Source organism: Arachis ipaensis, chromosome B06 (assembly GCF_000816755.2).
Source record: "Arachis ipaensis cultivar K30076 chromosome B06, Araip1.1, whole genome shotgun sequence".
NCBI lineage: Eukaryota > Viridiplantae > Streptophyta > Magnoliopsida > Fabales > Fabaceae > Arachis > Arachis ipaensis.
This window is the reverse complement of record NC_029790.2, coordinates 134,289,748-134,297,613: the sequence shown is the minus strand read 5'-3', so window position 1 is coordinate 134,297,613 and position 7,866 is coordinate 134,289,748. Positions and strand designations below refer to the sequence as shown.

General features: G+C 33.5%; 1 pseudogene; it reads right to left on the bottom strand.

Annotated features, from left to right (window-relative positions):
- On the bottom strand, positions 179–6,027 carry LOC107647733 (annotated as a pseudogene).

Below are 7,866 nucleotides of genomic sequence, written 5' to 3'. Positions count from 1 at the left end.
GGGTTGGCTACATGAATCAAACGACGATCATGTCTACAAAAAAATTATTTGATATTTTAATTCAAACAAAAAAAATCAGTTACGAAAAATATCAAATAATTAGTTATCGACCGAATCAATTTGGTTTTTATTGAAAAATCGATTAAAAATTAATGGCTAATTCGATTTTCAAAACTTTGAGAATAATTCATATATGACAAAAACATTCCTAGAAATTGTATTCTTAGTAACGATATTGCTGGAAATAAAAATCAAGAAGGCATATTTACCTTTTATCCCTCTTTATTTAAGCCATATTTATCATCTCAAACCATATTCAAGCCTCCATATTTGAGCATAGCCCCTGACTAATTCATCGGCAATGATAGTTATAACTTTATAAGGTACATTAATTGAGAATAAGGAAGACATTGCTGAACCTGCTTTCTATAGTTGAAATAGGACTAACTACAACGTAAAGTATGTGAGATTAGCTAAAGCCTAATCAAATAAAGGCTCCTTGACAAGAAGATCAACTTTCTCATGAAGAAATTTGAGCATATCCTCTCGTCCTTCCTTTATAAGCAATTGTCTTAACTTGACAAATGTTGAACCTTGTGGAGTTCCATTCTCTATCATCTCTTCCATCAAAACACAAGCTTTCATAGCATTTCCCTTTTGGCACAACCCATTGATGAGGACTGAATAAGTGTGCAAACTTGGGACAAACTGTTTTGACTTCATATACTTCCATATTTCATAGCTATCTCTAGTTCATTTCTCTCAGAGAACATTTTTATCAACATTGTATAGGTATCTGCATCCGGTTCGCAAGACTTAACCACCCGGCGGAAGACCCTAAAAGCTCTATCAGTCTCTCCCTGGCTTATCAAACCGCTTATGATAACATTGCAGGTCCTTGAATTAGGATCAACACCATTGGATTCCATCTCTTGCAAAACTCGATGAACATTTTTGAATTTGTTTGCTTTACAGAAAGCACCAATTAATGCATTATAAACCACAACATCTGGCTTGAGTCCCTTGCTTTCCATCTCTATGAATGTGTTGATAGCTTCATCAATCTGATTTTCCACCCCATATGTGTGGACCAGGACACTATAAATAAAAGATGTTGCGCTGCAATTGTTAGCATCCATTTCCTTTACTACCTCTACAGCTTCATCAACTCTTCCGGCTTTGCAAAGAATGTCAACCATTATTCCATATGTGACAATATCTGGATCGCATCCCATATGAACCATCTCTCTAAAAACATCTCTTGCTTTCGGAAGATTCGGAGCCCTTCCCCATCCATCAAGCAATATGCTATAAGTTTTTGAGTCCGGAACAAAGCGATCCTTCATAGAATCAAAGATCTTCTAAGCCTTCCTCACATTCTTGGACTTGAACAATGCACTTGGGAAACCGTTAAATGCAGCAAGATTTGGAGCCATGTCATATTTTTCCATGACAATAAACGTATAAAAAGCCTCTAAAGACCAGTTTGATTAAGAGCAGTGTCAAGTGCCACTGGAGGACAAGACATCATAGTCTTGCATACCATTCTAGTTGCATCTGTAATCTCCTGAACTGGTTCAATTGTACAGTAAAATTTAGCAAACAACACCCATTTGGATAACAGTATTTTGTTAATGTCAAAAACTCTTATCATTGTTCCTTCCAGATCAATCCTAATTCAGTGGCACAAATAAACAAACACATGGTGTACATAACATGTTACTATATGGGTATGAATAGGCATGTTATGCGGAGCATGGCTGAGAAGTGCATGAGGTGGACGGGTCCGTGGGGAGTGTGGAGCACCGGTGGGGTAGCGACGGCGGCCGCAGCGGCGGACGGTGGTTCAAAGCTTACCAGAACAGCAGCGAGGAGACGAGGGGTAGAAGTTTATCGGTATGTTTAAACAAGTTTTAGAAGTTTAAATTCTGTTTTATATATACAAATAATTTATTTAATAATAAATTTTTAAATAAAATTATAGTATGTAATTGATTAATCTTTAACTTGTTAAATTCGGAGATTATGTGAAAAAACAAAAAATAATTACATATTAGTAATTAATCCTTAATTTTTATTTCCACCCCAAAAAATTTTCATAATCTAATTTTATTGAAAGTGAAATGGATGCGAACAGTTGAGGGTGTGTTTGGTAAACACTTAGAAGTACAAGAAGTATGTTCAATTTTCTTGATTGCTGTAATTTTTGTTTGGCTAACTTTTTTACTCTAAACACTAACATAATTCTGGATTTGAATTTTCTTTCATCAGAAGTAACAAATTCAAATGGTAACTTTTGCTTTCACTTGATAAATTAAAAAATTAATTGACATTCTATCAATTTTGTTATTCAATCTCATCTACAATAAAAGATACCAAAAACAATCATAAGAGTTTTTGAATTTTTTTTATCGCTATGCTTTACAAATAAATATTTTTTTAATATTATTATTAATACTCTTTGTTAAGTTTTAATTTTTTTCAAATTTTTATTTATTTATTTTTTAATAGTATGAATATTTTTATTTAGAATTTTTTTATGTTTATTTAGGTATATTATTTTCTTAAATTAGATATATTTTATTTATTATAGTTAATTTTTATAATATAAATTTCATTAGAAAGATATAATTAAATACAAAAAATTAAAAAGAGTACTAAAGAAGAATACTAACAAATTATAATTAAAAGAGTACTAAATTTCAACACATAAATTTAAATTCTTTTCAAAAGAAATTATAGTCAAAGAGTGTTAAAATAATATAATTTTGAAAGATATAAATTTATGTCTTCTTTAGTAATTTTTGTTTAAATGTAATTTTGAATGATGTAATTCATTTTAATACAAAATTACCAAACATAAATCACATTAACACCAACTCACTTTTTATCAAATTCAAGTTTGTAAAATTAATTTTAGGAAAAGTCTAGGGGGCAGCAACTTTGTATTTTCTGGCCAGTACTTAACCATCAAAACAAAAATGAGTGATTCTCCACCATTAGATGTAATCTCACACCATTAAAAATACTATTGATGGCCAATTGATGGTTACAAAATATTAAAATTGCTGGCCCCTAGCATTCCTCTTAATTTTATACAAACTCTTGTTTGTAAACTCTAATCCAAACACACACTGAGCCATTGGAAGCTTAAGGTTTTGATACCATAGGCTGCATTTATTTACATAGAAAGGACACTGAGATCCATAGAGACATAAAATCATATTTGACAAAGGAGATATGGATAGAGATAATGTGTTTAGAGATACTAAAATAGTATATTTTATGTCTATCCTGACCGAAATGACACGGAAACATAACAAGGACACGATTTATTTTTTATTTTTTTTTATTATTCTTGTTAATTTTTCATAATTATACTTTTTTTATTATTATATTTTTTATCTCAAATTTTTTGAATGAAAAAAAATAAAAATAAATTAAATTTTTATAATTTATTTTAGTTTATCACTATTTATTTTTCTATTTTTTTATATTTTATTTTTTATGTTTTGTCATATTCTATTCTCATAAACAAATACAGCCATAAAGCAGACATCAGAACTTAGCCGAAGATAAATGAAATGAAAAAAAGAAAAAAAAAAAGTTTGTGCTTGTCATAGAAACGAAACTAATCTCACTGATCAATGCTTTCTGTTACATACACAACTATATATAAGCAGGGTAGTTACAATTTCAATCGAACATAATCAATCATAATTAACACCTCTTATACGACACTGACAAATCTATAACTAACTTTCAACTAACTCAGTTTTTATTCTTTAACTTTACAATAGCTTCTGTGTGTCAGCTAAAAAGAATACTACACTAATACAAATTTAAAAAATATACACTTAATTAGATTAAGTACATAAAAGCACCCTAACTACTATATACTTAAAAGGAAAAGATGACATTATATTTTTTTATATTTTTAATAAGTATCCTATAGTAAAACATTTATTATTATCGTTGTTGTTATTATTCTCCTTATTAAGATTATATCCGTTAAAAAAAGAGTTAATAGTTAAAATCGTCCTAAAAAAATATTTCGATCTCCATTTTAGTTCCTGAAAAATGAAATTAATCAAATTCATCCCTAAATAATTTTTTTTAATCACATTCTTTCCTTCGTTAATTTCTTAATACTACCGTTAACCTGGAATGTGAATTGACAGTGCAACATAGTAAACGGTGTCGTGTTGCATTCTTCATCCCAAAAAACAAGCGTTCTCATTCGTTCTTCTTCTCGTACCTCCAGCTGATAAAGAAGCCTCACTGTCGTTGCACAGTGGTGTCGTCACTTCCGCTGTCGCTGGTCGAAGCCACCCCTGCACATAATTTTCATTGCTCCATCGCTCTCTCAATCGCCTTCTCCTTTTTTCACTCACGCATTGAGGAAGAAGGCTGAACAAGGAGCTGGGTTTCGTGACCCAATCACCTTCTCCTTTTTCTGTTTTTGTTGTGCTCAAACACCATCATTCATCTACTTTCATGGAACAAAAAATAATCTACATTAAACCAAATCTCCCCATTCAAAATTTAAATTAATTTCTCTAATGAAAATAATGAAACTAAAATCACAACAGAACAAAACAAAACTACCAACTTCAAATTAGAAACTAACATAGGTTTGCATGTGACAAAAACCACAATAAATTTCACAAATAAAATCCCAATTGATTAAGAACCCTTTGTCCTATTGACAACCCACGGTGGAAAAACCCGCATAAACAGCGGGTGAGAAAGCGAGCCACCCTTAAAGAGTTGCAATCGATTCGAAGAAAACAAAGCACCCAAAGAAGAAAATGAAACCCAAAGAGAAAATACAGCTATAGTAGCTGATGTCACAGTAACCACCGCTGCTACCATTATTAGAACATACGCCACCGCCACCGCCTCTGGTTACCTGACATGTACCCATCTCGCAAAAAGGTCGCCGGAAGAGCTCCAAATTAAGGATTTTGAACCCCACAAGATCTCGCAGCACCACCGCAATGCACTGCCTCAGACACAAGCATTTCACACTGAAAAAGAAAGAAAAAAGAAAGAGATTTTTGGAGCGAAACAGAGGGATGACTGTTATGATAGGTGGTGATGGGGAAAAATGCGGCTTAATACCCCATCCTGGACATCAAACGGCATCGTTTCAACCTTTGGAGGCAAAAAGAACAAAATTATGTCGTTTTAGAGTGCGTTACGCTGTCAATTAATGTTCAACGTCAGCAAACGTTAGCCACGTCATCAACTGAGATGACGAAAGGACGAACTCCATCAACGCGATTATCTTTCGGGGACTAATTTGATTAATTTTATTTTTCGGAGACTAAAATGGAGATTGAGATATCTTTCGAGAACGATTTTGACTATTAACTCGTTAAAAAAAGTTTAAATGAGGGGCATTAATTCCAATTTCAATAGAAAAAGAGTAAATAAGAGTAGTCTTATTTACTAATCACTAAGATGGTTTTGGGTTTATTGATCCATTGGTACTCAAAATAAGAGATATCATGCATTGAAATTGGCGTGTTGACTGTCGTTTGATTATGAGATATCATCCCCTTTTGCCTCATAGCATTGACAAGATCCCACATGATCTGGTATTGCCTTATTTTGGCCAAAGACTCAATCATTGAGTGATATGCCTTGATGTCGTGTGAGTAATTTCGCTGCTTCTCGGCCTACTCGAAGAACCGAAACGCCAACATACCGACATTCCCAAAACTCTGGAGGACACTCTGGACCAAATCTGGTGAAACTCTAAAGACCAGTTTGATTAAGAGCAGTGTCAAGTGCCACTGGAGGACAAGACATCATAGTCTTGCATACCATTCTAGTTGCATCTGTAATCTCCTGAACTGGTTCAATTGTACAGTAAAATTTAGCAAACAACACCCATTTGGATAACAGTATTTTGTTAATGTCAAAAACTCTGATCATTGTTCCTTCCAGATCAATCCTAATTCAGTGGCACAAATAAACAAACACATGGTGTACATAACATGTTACTATATGGGTATGAATAGGCATTGTTAGATAATTAAATCAAGAATATTCAAGAGAATAGTACAACTACACCATACTAGAACTATCATGAAATTAGAAGTTACAAGAATTATAAGTGATGAAACTAGAAGCTAGAAGAATCACAAGTCAAACTTTATCTCCTAATCAAAATTGAAGGCTACAAATCAAGTTGGAAGAATCATGAACAAGTTATACTCATCACCTCCATACTAGAAGAATGATAAATCATGAATTGGGAGCTACAGTCTTTGAGAAGAGAATATGAAAGGTATGAGATGTCGAGCTCAGAAACTGTTGAGCAATATTTTATTCGTGTTACAGATCTTGTCAATAAAATGAGAGTCTATGGAGAAGATATGCCCGATAGCAAAGTAGTGGAGAAAATTCTTCGCACCATGCCGATGAAGTATGACCATGTGGTGACTACGATACTAGAGTCCCACGATATGGATACCATAACGATTGCAGAGTTGCAAGGAACCATGGAAAGCCACATCAGCAGAATATTGGAGAAGTCAGAAAAATCAACTGAGGAAGCCCTGAAAAGCCGAGTGAATTTCAACAACGTTGCAGAATCAAGCCGTACACAAGAAGGACGAGGTCGTGGTTTTAATTTTCAAAGTAGAGGCAGAGGAAGTTTCAGAGGTAGAGGTCGTGGCAATTACAACCAAGGAAGTTACAATAACTTTACACCACCTAATCAAGGAAGAGGTGGAACGAATTTCAGGCCTGTCAACCGAGGAAGAGGTCGAGGAAATTTTCATCAAGAAAGAACCAATTTCAACTGCTTTCATTGTGGAAAGTATGGACACAAAGCAGCAGATTGCAGATTCAAAGTGATGAATAATAATCAAGCACACGTTGCAGAAAATCAGCATCAAAATACTGATAATAATCCGGGTACTCAGACTTTATTTTTTACAAGTAATTCATGTGCTAAAGATGAAAATATATGGTACTTGGATAATGCTTGCAGTAATCATATGTCTGGTAGAAAGGAGTTATTTTCTTCATTAGATGATTCAGTTAAACTATTATTGAAGTTTGGTAATAGTACAAAGATCCCTATTGAAGGAAAAGGGCACATACCAATTAGATTGAAAGATGGTTCTCTGAGTTATATTTCTGATGTTTTCTATGCTCCTGAACTTGATTACAATTTACTGAGTATGGGGCAATTATCTGAGAAGGGATATAAGATGATAACTTATCGTGGATATTGCACTGTATTTGACAACAATGGAAGGTTTATTGATAAAGCAAAGATGACTTCAAACAGAATGTTTCCATTAAAAATTCAACATGTTAATCCCTCTTGCATGAGTTCTGTGATACTTGATGATAACTGGTTATGGCATATGCGGTTTGGGCACTTTCATTTTTCTGGCCTAAACTACCTGTCAAGAAAAGGACTTGTTTCTGGTCTACCACGGATTCATATTCCCAATTGTGTTTGTGAGATTTGTCAACTGGGAAAGAAGCACAGAGATCCATTCCCTACAGGAAAGTCTTGGATAGCTAGAAGATTACTTGAAATTGTGCATTCAGATCTCTGTTCTGTAGAAGTTCCAAGTAATGGTGGTAGCAGGTACTTTATCACTTTTATTGATGATTTTAGTAGATATACATGTGTATATTTTCTGAAGCAGAAATCAGAAGCATGTGATGTCTTTAAGACATTCAAGGCATTTGTCGAAAAACAAAGTGGCTGTAAAATCGAACTGAAACACAAAGATAGAAAAGCAGCTGACTATAATTCCAAATACATGTGACGAAGTAGAAGAAAGACAACCTGACATAACTGAACAACCAGAATCATCTAGAAGACCTCAAAGA